Genomic DNA, 16,918 nt, shown 5'->3' on the forward strand with positions numbered 1-16,918 from the left:
GAAATACTCTTTATGTCTCTGAAACAATAAAACCTTCATGAGTAACGTGTCTTTTGTTGGGTTGTTTTTCCTGCTGATGGTGGTCTACTGACTCATGTTGCATGGTTTATACCTGGGGGTGTTTCTCTGTCAGGGTGTAGTCACCTGCATGGTTTATACCTGGGGGCGTTTCTCAGTCAGGGTGTAGTCACCTGCATGGTTTATACCTGGGGGCGTTTCACAGTCAGGGTGTAGTCACCTGCATGGTTTATACCTGGGGGCGTTTCACAGTCAGGTGTAGTCACCTGCATGGTTTATACCTGGGGGCGTTTCCCAGTCAGGTGTAGTCACCTGCATGGTTTATACCTGGGGGCGTTTCTCTGTCAGGGTTTAGTCACCTGCATGGTTTATACCTGGGGGCGTTTCTCAGTCAGGGTGTAGTCACCTGCATGGTTTATACCTGGGGGCGTTTCTCAGTCAGGGTGTAGTCACCTGCATGGTTTATACCTGGGGGTGTTTCTCTGTCAGGGTTTAGTCACCTGCATGGTTTATACCTGGGGGCGTTTCCCAGTCAGGTGTAGTCACCTGCATGGTTTATACCTGGGGGCGTTTCTCAGTCAGGGTTTAGTCACCTGCATGGTTTATACCTGGGGGCGTTTCCCAGTCAGGTGTAGTCACCTGCATGGTTTATACCTGGGGGCGTTTCCCAGTCAGGTGTAGTCACCTGCATGGTTTATACCTGGGGGCGTTTCTCTGTCAGGGTTTAGTCACCTGCATGGTTTATACCTGGGGGCGTTTCACAGTCAGGTGTAGTCAAATGCATGGTTTATACCTGGGGGCGTTTCACAGTCAGGTGTAGTCACCTGCATGGTTTATACCTGGGGGAGTTTCTCAGTCAGGTGTAGTCACCTGCATGGTTTATACCTGGGGGCGTTTCTCTGTCAGGGTTTAGTCACCTGCATGGTTTATACCTGGGGGCGTTTCTCAGTCAGGTGTAGTCAAATGCATGGTTTATACCTGGGGGCGTTTCACAGTCAGGTGTAGTCACCTGCATGGTTTATACCTGGGGGCGTTTCTCAGTCAGGTGTAGTCACCTGCATTGTTTATACCTGGGGGCGTTTCACAGTCAGGTGTGGTCACATGCATGGTTTATACCTGGGGGCGTTTCCCAGTCAGGTGTAGTCACCTGCATGGTTTATACCTGGGGGTGTTTCTCAGTCAGGTGTAGTCACATGCATGGTTCTATGTGAAATGGGGAGAGAGGCAAGGGGGGAGAGAAATAAAGAGGGATGGGGAGGAAGAGGGTAACAGGGGAGTGAGAAAGAGAAGGCGTGATCTTATTGCATAGAGAGGGTCATTGTGTTCTCCTCCAGTCTATGGCACCCTACAGATACTTGCTGGCTGCAAATATATGCGTGCCTCTATGGGGGTTAGGCCTGCCCTTATTGAGCTCTATGGGGGTTACTGTAGCAAACATTTTCAAAATGTGCAACAGAAAACAAAATTGTGGGTTTCTTACGGGCCTCCCGAGTGGCACAGCGGTCTAAGGCACCTCATTGCAGTGCTGGAGGTGTCACTACAGATCCGGGTTGGATCCTGGGCTGTGTTGCAGCCGGTTGCGACCGGGAGATCCATGAGGTGGCACACAATTGACCCAGCGTCATCCGGGTTATGGGAGGGTTTGGCCTAGCCGTCCTTACAGGAGTTTCAGCAATGGGACAAGACTGTAGCTACCAATTGGTTTTCATGAAAAAGAGGTCAAATGTTTTTAGAATGATAATGAGGGTTTGTTACTGGACAATTTCAGGCAGTCCTTGTCTGTTTGTTTACTCTTGTTTGGTGCCTATTGAGCCTTTAAAAGGGTATTCTGTAACTCATTCTGACCTGGTTTGATCTTATTCAAATCTAGATTTTGATTGGTCGTTGTTTCTGTTGATGTCTGACGGTATTGGTCCTGGATCAAAAGTCAAGGACACTTTATTTAAATTGGATGTCTTATTTAGAGCATGGGCTTTTCCTATTGGTGTGAATCCCTTGGTGTCATGTGATCTACAGACGACCAACACTTGAACTTCTACTAATAGCTTCTCTCTCACCAAACTGTGTTACACAAATACAGGTAGATCAGGTATGTGACTCTGCCCAGTCATCCGCATGCTCCCTGTAAATTCCCTGCATTATGCTAAACATTATAAAAACGTGTTCCTGGTTACGGTCTCCATGGCAGCCTGACAACAGTGCACGAGCCGGCCCCTAAACACCAGAGCCTGTGATAATCCTGTGACACCACCAGGCTTCCCTCCACACACACACACACACACACGTTCTTTAGGTGCCCTTTGCGCTGCTGAATGCAATCCTGTTGTTGCTATGTTTTGTCACTTTAGCCCCGAGAACAACAACAACACCCTGAAATGCACTCTTAGTACGAGCAGAACAGAACACAGTGGTCTCTTTGAATTGAGCCCCTTCAGGATGTAACTCCTGAGTTCCAATTTGATGTTTCACGAGTCCTCATACAGAGGAGTATTCACTTCAGTGGCCTTTTGGAAAGATAACTATTTGCTAAACATCCATCAGACCTGAAGCAGCCTGTGTGCTTTTGCATGTGGAGTCAAAGCGCCTGAGTCAGACCTGCTGTGTTCAAATACCATTTGCAACCTTTTAAATACTTGTAGCACTTTCCCCTAGCCTGCCTGGCGTTTCCCCCTAGCCTGCCTGGCGTTTTCCCCCTAGCCTGCCTGGCGTTTTCCCCCTAGCCTGCCTGGCGTTTTCCCCTAGCCTGCCTGGCGTTTTCCCCTAGCCTGCCTGGCGTTTTCCCCTAGCCTGCCTGGCGTTTCCCCCTAGCCTGCCTGGCGTTTTCCCCCTAGCCTGCCTGGCGTTTTCCCCTAGCCTGCCTGGCGTTTTCCCCCTAGCCTGCCTGGCGTTTTCCCCCTAGCCTGCCTGGCGTTTTCCCTAGCCTTCCCCTAGCCTGCCTGGCGTTTTCCCCTAGCCTGCCTGGCGTTTCCCTAGCCCCTAGCCTGCCTGGCGTTTTCCCCTAGCCTGCCTGGCGTTTCCCCCTAGCCTGCCTGGCGTTTTCCCCTAGCCTGCCTGGCGTTTCCCCTAGCCTGCCTGGCGTTTTCCCCTAGCCTGCCTGGCGTTCCCCCAGCCTGCCCCCTAGCCTGCCTGTTTCCCAGCCTGCCTGGCGTTTTCCCTAGCCTGCCTTTCCCCTAGCCTGCCTGGCTCCCTAGCCTGCCTGGCGTTTCCCCCTAGCCTGCCTGGCGTTTCCCCCTAGCCTGCCTGGCGTTTTCCCCTAGCCTGCCTGGCGTAGAGACCACGTGCCACATGGGTGAAGTTTGCATGTTGCAACTATTCTATTGGTCGATTGCGCCAGGCAAGCTCAATCAAGGACCAGCTAGTATTTACAATTATTTCAAATAGTATTTGAACCCAGGTCTTGACTCTAGAGGTGCTCTGTCCCAACGTTGGAAGTGTTAAAGGGAGGTGTTGTGTTGGTGTTGTAGCTATGGCAACATAAACAGGAGTAGCAGGTTGTTTGTCAACAGAGACTAGAACATGGGCCTATATACTGTATGTTCCCGTGTGGCTCGGTTGGTAGAGCGTGGCACTTGCAACGCCTGGGCTGTGGATTTGATTCTCACGGGGGACCAGTATGAAAATGTATGCACTCACTACTGTAAGTTGCAGAGCGTCTGATAAATGACTAAAATATACATTTTTATGTAAGCGTGTTAGGTAAAGGCTTAGAGAGAGAGTATGTGTGTAGTCCCTGCTGTAGTCCCATGTCCCATCCTATTCCCTATGTAGTGCCCAGAGCTCTGGTTAAAAGTAGGGAATAGGGGGCCGTAGCTGTCCCGACCCACAGTTTAGGAACCACTGGTGTAGGAGACACGCACGCACGCAGGCTAAGTTACTTTCTATAGTTATAGTTACTAGTTAGCTATCCAAATTATAATCAGTTACATATATTTTGCATTACCCAAACTCAGTAACGTAATCTTATTACTTTCAGTTACTTTCGGATTACTTTCCCCTTAAGAGGCATTAGAAGAAGAGAGAAAGGATCCATCTCAACACATTTGATGACTTGTGGTCAGACTCGCTCAGGTGGAGCAAACTTAAACTTGTATATTTTTTCAATGCTGAATTTGTCATTGACAAAACAGAAAGGTGTCATAATGTTGTTGTTTTTTCCCGCAAACATCCTTTCTGAATTTAAAAGTAATCCAAGAAGTAATCATCTAGTTTTTCAAAAGTATCTGTAATCTGATTACAATATTTTTTTCTGGTAGCAAAACTGATTACATTTACAGTTTTGTTTTGTAATCAGATGACATGTAACTGATGGTATGTAATGAGTTACTCCCCAACCCTGCACAGACGGACAAACGCTGGCATGGACACACACACACTATCTCACTCTCTCTCTCAAACACACACACACATGCATGTATGAGCCAGGGGACTGGGTAAGAGACATGATGTGATGAGGTAAACAAGGTAGTGATCAAAGGGATGATGGTGCATTCGTTCCCTTCACACAAACATTTCACACACTTTCCTTTTCACCTTCCTTTTACAGCTTTTGGATGCATTTTGTCTTTGTGTAACGGGACCAATGGAAGTGCATGGAAAAAATGCACACAAAAAGTCACAGAACAATGCAAGGAAAAAGTGACATACGCAGAAAAAGGCAAACACACACAAACAAGCACACACACCCTCCTAGGGAATGAGAAGGAAAGCCCTCTCTGCCTGTAGGCTTATGTTATGACTCCATTCAACTTCACCCTTCCAATGACATCTAGGCTGCTGGCATCTATAGAACAGGTTCACACGGGTGACATATTTGTCACACACGATGAGTGTCCACCATCGGCTGTGAGGGCAGTAAGACCGTGAGTCCCATGCAACCAGACTTCTGTCTCAAACTCCTCTGTGGGAGAAAGAGAGAGTCCCAAATGAAGTTAGCAGCCTAGTATTCCCTATATAGTATACTACATTTGAGGGAATTTGCCACGTATACAATGATACATCTGTGTGGCATGAAGGTCTGGAGTAGAGCGAGATTATATAACGGGCTAGGATCTATCGAACCCAAGATCTATACCTCAGCAAAAAGGGAGGGAGTTCTGTATCATGAATATGGTCACAGGTAGATGTTGTTCAGCCCGGCACAACAGCGGAGGGCCAGTCAACCCATAAAGTCCTTATACTCTTGCATAAGGGCCTTATCTTTTATATCAGTGAGAATTTATTAAAACATTTTTTAAAAAGGTTCAATTGATACACGCCCTCATAAGATTAGGGTTAGTGCTTCCACACATATCTCCATGTTACAGTGCTTGTTTATGGAAAACAGACGGAAGACTGAGGCGACCACCTGTGCTAAAATGGCTATCTAGTGTGCTCCGAACACCTGTGTGGAAGTGTTAACTGGAGAATAGTTCAGGCGGTTGGAGGCACCCATAGCTGTGTGGATCTGTGCAAAACTGTTGCAGTAAGTATCATTTTTATTTAAAAGATGATTCCTCGCTGATGAAAGGGCCATATGTTTCGAAAGCAGTATCGCAAGCAATGATTATTGACATTTCTCAACAGCATCGGGATTGTAGTTCACATGAGCCAATCATGGGCGAAGTTAACTGCTGAAAACTGTAGGGAGAAGGCAGAATTCTGCCTAGAGTTTGAGAGCTAGGATCTATCCACAGAAACATGCCCTGATGTTCAAGCGCCTACGGCTCACTACGAACAAGCACTGACAAAGAAACATACCATCTCAGAACACAGGACCACACCCCACAACATAAATGTACATAGCAACCATTCAGCATGGACGACACATCACAAAAACGTTCATCTGCACAAGTTCATGGGGTGTGGTTTAATTCCATTTTAAATGCTCCCCAGTAAGTAGCGTCCCTTGGGAAACACTGACCAAAACTTTGGTTCCTGCCTTGTCACATACGATTTGATTGACATAAGACCAGTAAATTACTAGGTTCACCTGAATGAGCAATATTATATTGCCCTTTTCTGCTTTTTAAAAAACTTTTACTTAACTAGGCAAGTCTGTTAAGAACAAATTCTTATTTACAATGAAGGCCTAACAAAATACCTACTGTGGGGACAGTGTTAAATAAAAAATAAAAATATAGGACAAAATACACATCACGACAAGAGAGACAACACTGCATAAAGAGAGACCTTAGACAACAACAATGCATGTCAACAACACATGACAACACAGCATGGTAGCAACACAACATGACAACACAGCATGGTAGAAACACAACATGACAACACAGCATGGTAGCAACACAACATGACAACACAGCATGGTAGAAACACAACATGACAACACAGCATGGTAGCAACACAACATGACAACATAGCATGGTAGCAACACAACATGACAACACAGCATGGTAGCAACACAACATGACAACATAGCATGGTAGCAACACAACATGACAACACAGCATGGTAGCAACACGACATGACAACACAGCATGGTATCAACACGACATGACAACACAGCATGGTAGCAACACGACATGACAACACAGCATGGTAGCAACACGACATGACAACAACATGGCAGCAGCACAAAACGTGGTACAAACATGATTGGGCACAGACAACAGCACAAAGGGCAAGAAGGTAGAGACAACAGCACAAAGGGCAAGAAGGTAGAGACAACAGCACAAAGGGCAAGAAGGTAGAGACAACAGCACAAAGGGCAAGAAGGTAGAGACAACAGCACAAAGGGCAAGAAGGTAGAGACAACAGCACAAAGGGCAAGAAGGTAGAGACAACAGCACAAAGGGCAAGAAGGCAGAGACAACAGCACAAAGGGCAAGAAGGTAGAGACAACAGCACAAAGGGCAAGAAGGTAGAGACAACAGCACAAAGGGCAAGAAGGTAGAGACAACAGCACAAAGGGCAAGAAGGTAGAGAGAACAGCACAAAGGGCAAGAAGGCAGAGACAACAGCACAAAGGGCAATAAGGTAGAGACAACAGCACAAAGGGCAAGAAGGCAGAGACAACAATGCATCAGGTGAAGCAGTCCAACTGTCACTAAGAGGGTCCATGATTGAGTCTTTGAATGAAGAGATACAACTGTCACTAAGAGGGTCCATGATTGAGTCTTTGAATGAAGAGATACAACTGTCACTAAGAGGGTCCATGATTGAGTCTTTGAATGAAGAGATACAACTGTCACTAAGAGGGTCCATGATTGAGTCTTTGAATGAAGAGATACAACTGTCACTAAGAGGGTCCATGATTGAGTCTTTGAATGAAGAGATACAACTGTCACTAAGAGGGTCCATGATTGAGTCTTTGAATGAAGAGATACAACTGTCCAGTGTGTGTTGCAGCTGGTTCCAGTCGCTAGCTGCAGAGAGCTGAAAAGAGGAGCACCGCAGGGATGTGTGCTTTGGGGACTAGAGGGCTGCAGTAGGTATCTCAGATAGGTGGGAGTTAGGCCTAAGAGGGTACATGATTTGTCGTCTTCTTTGACGGACTGCGTGGTTTTACTCAGTTTCATTACATTCGCTGTAGGCTACCACATGAATGCATAATATATAAACAACTTGCACGTCACATTTCAAAACAAGTACTTGCATGGTGGCTTCAATGACCGGTTTAGATACTCTGCGGTGCCTTGTTGGGTCGAGAGCTCAACTACGATATCCACAATCCCTTTCGCATCATACGCGGCAGGTTTTTCTCGGATCAGAGTACGCTACAATTCAAAACGAGACGTCTCTGTTTATGTTCAACACACCTCCAACATATTATTCTGCTGTCCGCACGGAGAGCGAAGCATTAAAAAAAAAACATTTTGGGGAATGTAACTTTGTACAGGAAGAGAGCTAACACGTCGTATGATTGGCCATTCTGACAGTTTTTTTTGTATCAAACATTGAGATTTGTTGACAAATTGCCTTTGTTAGCTGGTAAACAAGCTAACTCAACGAACTTGGTCTGAAGCGGCGGGTGGTAGATGGTTGTCACCCGCTCACTGAGCGGTGTGTCTCGGCAGGAGGAGCGCATCGACTCCGCTGTAAGTAAAACTACCTAACAATAACCTTCCTCTCATTTACACAAGATAACTAACCATATTAGCTTGCCAATCAGTTGACAATCTCCTGTTTTCCTTTGTGAACCCGCTGGCTAGCTAACACAAGGGACAGTAGGCTAGCTAGCAAATATGATTGCTTGCTGGTGGAGAGATGTGCCAGGTAACGTTAACGTTACAGTAGCTGGTTATTCTTCTCAAAAACCTAGCTAGCTAACTAATAATGGTCATAATTTAGGCTATAACCAAATATTCTCTTAACGTTAATCATAACTATTTATTTGTGGGTCACTGTAATGTATCCAAAGCTATTTAGTCATAAATCCTTACGTTTTTACGCATGGTGGTCCCGGGAATCGAACGCACTATTCCGGCTTTGTCTACCAACTGAGCTAACTAACAAACTAGGTTTTGCATGTCAAGTTGGAATGGGATATCATTCCTTCGATCAAACATCTGATCTGTTGGCTAGCCCTGCTTCTGCCTTTGTTGGTCCGGTCTGGCGATGACTTGGATCCGCCTTTTTGACATCCATGTCTCGTTGTCGTATCAATCATCCGGTTCCCCCTTTCCAATTATCTTATCTCTTATTTCTTTGCGGATCAATAGCTCGAATGGTGATTTGACTTGCCACTCAGCTATTGTTTAGCTACAAACGTTGTCGTCATTGCATTGCCACGGGTAAACATGTTGTTTACAAACTGATTTTTGGTCAGAATATGTTTTGTTTTTAAACTTGTGGATGTACACACCACCACCATATATTTTACTATCCTTGTGGGTACCTAGCCTTAACCTGACTCCTGAACTTAGCCCCAATTGTAACCAAAACAAAAAACCTAACCCCTAAACTTAAAATAGCGTTTGTCCTTCTGGGGATGTGGGAAATGTCCCCACTAGGGATAATGTGCCTTGTTTTACTATCCTAGTGGGGACTTGTTTTACTATCCTAGTGAGAACTTGTTTTACTATCCTAGTGAGGACTTATTTTACTATCCTACCGGGGACTTGTTTTACTATCCTACCGGGGACTTGTTTTACTATCCTACCAGGGACTTGTTTTACTATCCTAGTGGGGACTTGTTTTACTATCCTAGTGAGGACTTGTTTTACTATCCTAGTGAGGACTTGTTTTACTATCCTACCGGGGACTTGTTTTACTATCCTAGTGGGGACTTGTTTTACTATCCTAGTGAGGACTTGTTTTACTATCCTAGTGAGGACTTGTTTTACTATCCTACCGGGGACTTGTTTTACTATCCTAGCGGGGACTTGTTTTACTATCCTAGCGGGGACTTGTTTTACTATCCTAGTGGGGACTTGTTTTACTATCCTAGTGGGGACTTGTTTTACTATCCTAGTGGGGACTTGTTTTACTATCCTACCGGGGACTTGTTTTACTATCCTAGCGGGGACTTGTTTTACTATCCTAGCGGGGACTTGTTTTACTATCCAAGTGGCGACTTGTTTTACTATCCTACCGGGGACTTGTTTTACTATCCTACCGGGGACTTGTTTTACTATCCTACCGGGGACTTGTTTTACTATCCTACCGGGGACTTGTTTTACTATCCTAGCGGGGACTTGTTTTACTATCCTAGTGGGGACTTGTTTTACTATCCTAGCGGGGACTTGTTTTACTATCCTAGCGGGGACTTGTTTTACTATCCTAGTGGGGACTTGTTTTACTATCCTAGTGGGGACTTGTTTTACTATCCTAGTGGGGACTTGTTTTACTATCCTAGTGGGGACTTGTTTTACTATCCTAGTGGGGACTTGTTTTACTATCCTAGTGGGGACTTGTTTTACTATCCTAGTGGGGACTGGTTTTACTATCCCAGTGGGGACTGGTTTTACTATCCTAGCGGGGACTTGTTTTACTATCCTAGCGGGGACTTGTTTTACTATCCTAGCGGGGACTTGTTTTACTATCCTAGTGGGGACTGGTTTTACTATCCTAGCGGGGACTTGTTTTACTATCCTAGTGGGGACTTGTTTTACTATCCTAGTGGGGACTTGTTTTACTATCCTAGTGGGGACTTGTTTTACTATCCTAGTGGGGACTTTTGGGCATTTCCATTACCCTCAAGGATAGTAATACACACACCTTCCCACCCCAGAGGATCTGAGGGAGGGGGGGGGTCTGTCCCACTCCAGAGGGTCTGAAGGGGGGTCTGTCCCACTCCAAAGGCTCTGGGGGGTCTGTCCCACTAAAGATGGTCTGGGGGTCTGTCTCACTCCAGAGGGTCAGAGGGTCTGGGGGGGGGGTTGTCCTCTATTGAATCTGTAGGTCTGTAGGAACCCCCACCTATCCAGCGTGTCTGTAGGAACCCCCACCTATCCAGCGTGTCTGTAGGAACCCCCACCTATCCAGAGTGTCTGTAGGAACCCCCACCTATCCAGCGTGTCTATAGGAACCCCCACCTATCCAGAGTGTCTGTAGGAACCCCCACCTATCCAGAGTGTCTGTAGGAACCCCCACCTATCCAGAGTGTCTGTAGGAACCCCCACCCCAGCCTATCCAGAGTGTCTGTAGGAACCCCCACCTATCCAGCGTGTCTAGGAACCCCCACCTATAGGAACCCCCACCTATCCAGAGTGTCTGTAGGAACCCCCACCTATCCAGAGTGTCTGTAGGAACCCCCACCTATCCAGAGTGTAAGATATCCATCAATCCGGTTTTCAATTTGGGCATTCTGTGTATGTATGTACGTTATGTGTGCTGTTCTCTGGAGCTGTTGCGTCATGAGGCTTGGTACTGTGTGTTTGTGTTAACACACTGTAGGCCTGTGTGTTTTGGCCTGTGTGTGTGCACTCTGTATGTGCCTGGACTCTGAATGGAATGCCTGGGTAGTTCCCCAGGTCATAACTGTGGGTGTGTACGTGTGTGTTTTTTGCTTACGTTTGTGCATACTGTAAGCTTATGAATCTGTACTCTGAATGACATGCCTGGGTAAGTTCCCCAGGTCGTAACTGTGCGTGTATGAGGCTAGGGACATCTGAGCAGCTTAGGCTAGGCTGTAGGCCACACTCTGCACTGTATGTGAAGCTTGGCACACTACTACTCTTCAGTTCAGCTTATTCGCTCCATTCAGTGTGCTGGGTTTGTGCATGTGAGATGGAGGATTACCAGGGTTTGTCATGGAAAGTGGGTCAGACAGTGGGTATGTTTTTACTGTCGTTTCTGTTATAGTGGGGATAGAAAGACAAAGGCCTGGTAAAACATCATCAGACGTTTTTCCAAATTGCTGGGAGCAGATTAGACTGTTAGACTCAAGGTGTAGAGACTAAGAAAGAGAGACCATCTCAGTATCTCTCTCGGTCTCTCTCTCTCTCTCTACTTCTACCCTTCTAATTCTTTAGGTATATTCCAAACAGTCTCTCTCTCTGTCTCTCTCTACTTCTACCCTTCTAATTCTTTAGGTATATTCCAAACAGTCTCTCTCTGTCTCTCTCTACTTCTACCCTTCTAATTCTTTAGGTATATTCCAAACAGTCTCTCTCTCGGTCTCTGTCTCTCTCTACTTCTACCCTTCTAATTCTTTAGGTATATTCCAAACAGTCTCCCTCTCGGTCTCTCTACTTCTACCCTTCTAATTCTTTAGGTATATTCCAAACAGTCTCTCTCTCTCTCTCTCTCTCTCTACTTCTTCCCTTCTAATTCTTTAGGTATATTCCAGTCTCTCTCTCTCTCTACTTCTTCCCTTCTAATTACATTTACATTTACATTTAAGTCATTTAGCAGACGCTCTTATCCAGAGCGACTTACAAATTGGTGCGTTCACCTTATGACATCCAGTGGAACTGCCACTTTACAATAGTGCATCTAAATCTTTTAAGGGGGGTGGGAAGGATTACTTTATCCTATCCTAGGTATTCCTTAAAGAGGTGGGGTTTCAGGTGTCTCCGGAAGGTGGTGATTGACTCCGCTGTCCTGGCGTCGTGAGGGAGTTTGTTCCACCATTGGGGGGCCAGAGCAGCGAACAGTTTTGACTGGGCTGAGCGGGAACTGTACTTCCTCAGTGGTAGGGAGGCGAGCAGGCCAGAGGTGGATGAACGCAGTGCCCTTGTTTGGGTGTAGGGCCTGATCAGAGCCTGGAGGTACTGAGGTGCCGTTCCCCTCACAGCTCCGTAGGCAAGCACCATGGTCTTGTAGCGGATGCGAGCTTCAACTGGAAGCCAGTGGAGAGAGCGGAGGAGCGGGGTGACGTGAGAGAACTTGGGAAGGTTGAACACCAGACGGGCTGCGGCGTTCTGGATGAGCTGTAGGGGTTTAATGGCACAGGCAGGGAGCCCAGCCAACAGCGAGTTGCAGTAATCCAGACGGGAGATGACAAGTGCCTGGATTAGGACCTGCGCCGCTTCCTGTGTGAGGCAGGGTCGTACTCTGCGGATGTTGTAGAGCATGAACCTACAGGAACGGGCCACCGCCTTGATGTTATTTGAGAACGACAGGGTGTTGTCCAGGATCACGCCAAGGTTCTTAGCGCTCTGGGAGGAGGACACAATGGAGTTGTCAACCGTGATGGCGAGATCATGGAACGGGCAGTCCTTCCCGGGAGGAAGAGCAGCTCCGTCTTGCCGAGGTTCAGCTTGAGGTGATGATCCGTCATCCACACTGATATGTCTGCCAGACATGCAGAGATGCGATTCGCCACCTGGTCGTCAGAAGGGGGAAAGGAGAAGATTAATTGTGTGTCGTCTGCATAGCAATGATAGGAGAGACCATGTGAGGTTATGACAGAGCCAAGTGACTTGGTGTATAGCGAGAATAGGAGAGGGCCTAGAACAGAGCCCTGGGGACACCAGTGGTGAGAGCACGTGGTGAGGAGACAGATTCTCGCCACGCCACCTGGTAGGAGCGACCTGTCAGGTAGGACGCAATCCAAGCGTGGGCCGCGCCGGAGATGCCCAACTCGGAGAGGGTGGAGAGGAAGATCTGATGGTTCACAGTATCGAAGGCAGCCGATAGGTCTAGAAGGATGAGAGCAGAGGAGAGAGAGTTAGCTTTAGCAGTGCGGAGCGCCTCCGTGATACAGAGAAGAGCAGTCTCAGTTGAATGACTAGTCTTGAAACCTGACTGATTTGGATCAAGAAGGTCATTCTGAGAGAGATAGCGGGAGAGCTGGCCAAGGACGGCACGTTCAAGAGTTTTGGAGAGAAAAGAAAGAAGGGATACTGGTCTGTAGTTGTTGACATCGGAGGGATCGAGTGTAGGTTTTTTCAGAAGGGGTGCAACTCTCGCTCTCTTGAAGACGGAAGGGACGTAGCCAGCGGTCAGGGATGAGTTGATGAGCGAGGTGAGGTAAGGGAGAAGGTCTCCGGAAATGGTCTGGAGAAGAGAGGAGGGGATAGGGTCAAGCGGGCAGGTTGTTGGGCGGCCGGCCGTCACAAGACGCGAGATTTCATCTGGAGAGAGAGGGGAGAAAGAGTTCCAGCACAGGGTAGGGCAGTGTGAGCAGAACCAGCGGTGTCGTTTGACTTAGCAAACGAGGATCGGATGTCGTCGACCTTCTTTCCAAAATGGTTGACGAAGTCATCTGCAGAGAGGGAGGAGGGGGGGGGGAGGAGGATTCAGGAGGGAGGAGAAGGTGGCAAAGAGCTTCCTAGGGTTAGAGGCAGATGCTTGGAATTTAGAGTGGTAGAAAGTGGCTTTAGCAGCAGAGAGAGAAGAGGAAAATGTAGAGAGGAGGGAGTGAAAGGATGCCAGGTCCGCAGGGAGGCGAGTTTTCCTCCATTTCCGCTCGGCTGCCCGGAGCCCTGTTCTGTGAGCTCGCAATGAGTCGTCGAGCCACGGAGCGGGAGGGGAGGACCGAGCCGGCCTGGAGGATAGGGGACATAGAGAGTCAAAGGATGCAGAAAGGGAGGAGAGGAGGGTTGAGGAGGCAGAATCAGGAGATAGGTTGGAGAAGGTTTGAGCAGAGGGAAGAGATGATAGGATGGAAGAGGAGAGAGTAGCGGGGGAGAGAGAGCGAAGGTTGGGACGGCGCGATACCATCCGAGTAGGGGCAGTGTGGGAAGTGTTGGATGAGAGCGAGAGGGAAAAGGATACAAGGTAGTGGTCGGAGACTTGGAGGGAGTTGCAATGAGGTTAGTGGAAGAACAGCATCTAGTAAAGATGAGGTTGAGCGTATTGCCTGCCTTGTGAGTAGGGGGAAGGTGAGAGGGTGAGGTCAAAGAGGAGAGGAGTGGAAAGAAGGAGGCAGAGAGGAATGAGTCAAAGGTAGACGTGGGGAGGTTAAAGTCACCCAGAACTGTGAGAGGTGAGCCGTCCTCAGGAAATGAGCTTATCAAGGCATCAAGCTCATTGATGAACTCTCCGAGGGAACTTGGAGGGCGATAAATGATAAGGATGTTAAGCTTGAAAGGGCTGGTAACTGTGACAGCATGGAATTCAAAGGAGGCGATAGACAGATGGGTAAGGGGAGAAAGAGAGAATGACCACTTGGGAGAGATGAGGATCCCGGTGCCACCACCCCGCTGACCAGAAGCTCTCGGGGTGTGCGAGAACACGTGGGCGGACGAAGAGAGAGCAGTAGGAGTAGCAGTGTTATCTGTGGTGATCCATGTTTCCGTCAGTGCCAAGAAGTCGAGGGACTGGAGGGAGGCATAGGCTGAGATGAACTCTGCCTTGTTGGCCGCAGATCGGCAGTTCCAGAGGCTACCGGAGACCTGGAACTCCACGTGGGTCGTGCGCGCTGGGACCACCAGATTAGGGTGGCCGCGGCCACGCGGTGTGGAGCGTTTGTATGGTCTGTGCAGAGAGGAGAGAACAGGGATAGACAGACACATAGTTGACAGGCTACAGAAGAGGCTACGCTAATGCAAAGGAGATTGGAATGACAAGTGGACTACACGTCTCGAATGTTCAGAAAGTTAAGCTTACGTAGCAAGAATCTTATTGACTAAAATGATTAAAATGATACAGTACTGCTGAAGTAGGCTAGCTGGCAGTGGCTGCGTTGTTGACTTTGTAGGCTAGCTGGCAGTGGCTGCGTTGTTGACACTACACTAATCAAGTCGTTCCGTTGGGTGTGATAGTTTCGACAGTGCTGCTATACAGGGGGCTAGCTGGCTAGCTAGCAGTGTTGATTACGTTACGTTGCGTTAAAAGAACGACAATAGCTGGCTAGCTAACCTAGAAAATCGCTCTAGACTACACAATTATCTTTGATACAAAGACGGCTATGTAGCTAGCTATGTAGCTAGCTACGATCAAACAAATCAAACCGTTGTACTGTAATGAAATGAAATGAAAATGTGATACTACCTGTGGAGCGAAGCGGAATGCGACCGGGTTGTTGAGTGAGGAAGTTCAATTCGGTGGACGTTGGCTAGCTGTTGGCTAGCTAGCAGTGTCTCCTACGTTAAGGACGACAAATAGCTGGCTAGCTAACCTCGGTAAATTAAGATAATCACTCTAAGACTACACACTCTAAACTACACAATTATCTTGGATACGAAGACAGCAAAGACAACTATGTAGCTAGCTAACACTACACTAATCAGGTCATTCAGTTGAGTGTAATAGTTTTTAGTGCTGCTATTCGATAGACGGTGGACGTTGGCTAGCTGGCTAGCTGCTGGGCAGATAGCAGTGTAGACTGCGTTAGGACGACGAAATACGATAATTACGCAATTATCTTTGATACAAAGACGGCTATGTAGCTAGCTAAGAAGAAATTGCTAAGATTAGACAAATCAAACCGTTGTACTATAGTGAAATGTAATGAAATGTAATGAAAAGTTATACAACCTGCGGCCGAAGTGCGAATGCGACCGCTCGCTCCAACCCGGAAGTAATTCTTTAGGTATATTCCAAACAGTCTCTCTCTCGGTCTCTGTCTCTCTCTACTTCTTCCCTTCTAATTCTTTAGGTATATTCCAAACAGTCCCTCACCCTCTCTGCTTCCCTCTTTCCCCACTTCTCCATCCCTCTCGGTCTTAATTACGCACATGAGGTCATTCATACATGGAAGGACATACCTGCCAACACCTGAGCTGAAAGAAAATGTCAAATCTGGACACGGGGCAGTTTGCTTCTGCACCTGACTGGAGAAACATTCAACAGGGAAAACACAACTAAGTCTGTTTGTGTTCTGAAGCTCTACCTTTTAGTCTAATAGCAGTTCACAACATTACAAATGTTGCTCCTGTGAAGTTTCCCCTGGGTTTTATATATATTATTTAACCTTTATTTAACTAGGCAAGTCAGTTAAGAACATATTCTTATTTACAGTGACGGCCTACACCGACCAAATCCGAACGACACTGGGCAAGTTGTGCGCTGCCCTATGGGACTCCCAATCACGGCCGGTTTTGATATAGCCTGGATTCGAACCAGGGTGTCTCTAGTGATGCCTCTAAAACTGAGATGCAGTGTCTTAGACCGCTGCGCCACTCGGGTGCCCAAGGTACAGATCTAGGATCAGCTTTCCCTCCCCCAATGCTAACTAAAACCATTAGGGGGGATGCTAAACTGTCCCAAAATCAGCATTTAGGAACAACTTCACTCAACTCCAATAAGGTTAGCCTTACTGAAATGAAGTAGTTTGTATTGTGAACACAACATTTATGATGTTGTCTTTAACTTTCACCCCTCAGATTTGGAAAGTGAAAAACAAAGAGCTGGGTGGTGGTATTAGTAGTGAGGGCTGGTAGTAGTAGTTAGGGTTAGAGAGGAGGGCTGGTAGTAGTAGTTAGGGTTAGAGAGGAGGGCTGGTAGTAGTAGTTAGGGTTAGAGAGGAGGGCTGGTAGTAGTAGTTGGGGTTAGAGAGGAGGGCTGGGAGTAGTAGTTGGGGTTAGAGAGGAGGGCTGGGAGTAGTAGTTGGGGTTAGAGAGGAGGGCTGGGA

General features: G+C 47.3%; 1 protein-coding gene across 1 annotated transcript in view; it reads left to right on the top strand.

The window, feature by feature from the left end:
• The first annotated feature begins 7,720 nt into the window (after window positions 1–7,720).
• The window catches only part of peli1b (pellino E3 ubiquitin protein ligase 1b), a 75,565-nt gene continuing 66,367 nt past the window's right edge, over window positions 7,721–16,918 (top strand). The window contains exon 1 of the mRNA XM_065023020.1: window positions 7,721–8,051. The gene's annotated coding sequence lies outside the window, so the exon portion shown is untranslated. The remainder of the gene's footprint in view (window positions 8,052–16,918) is intronic.

The sequence above is a fragment of the Oncorhynchus nerka genome, linkage group LG10 (genome assembly GCF_034236695.1).
Source record: "Oncorhynchus nerka isolate Pitt River linkage group LG10, Oner_Uvic_2.0, whole genome shotgun sequence".
NCBI lineage: Eukaryota > Metazoa > Chordata > Actinopteri > Salmoniformes > Salmonidae > Oncorhynchus > Oncorhynchus nerka.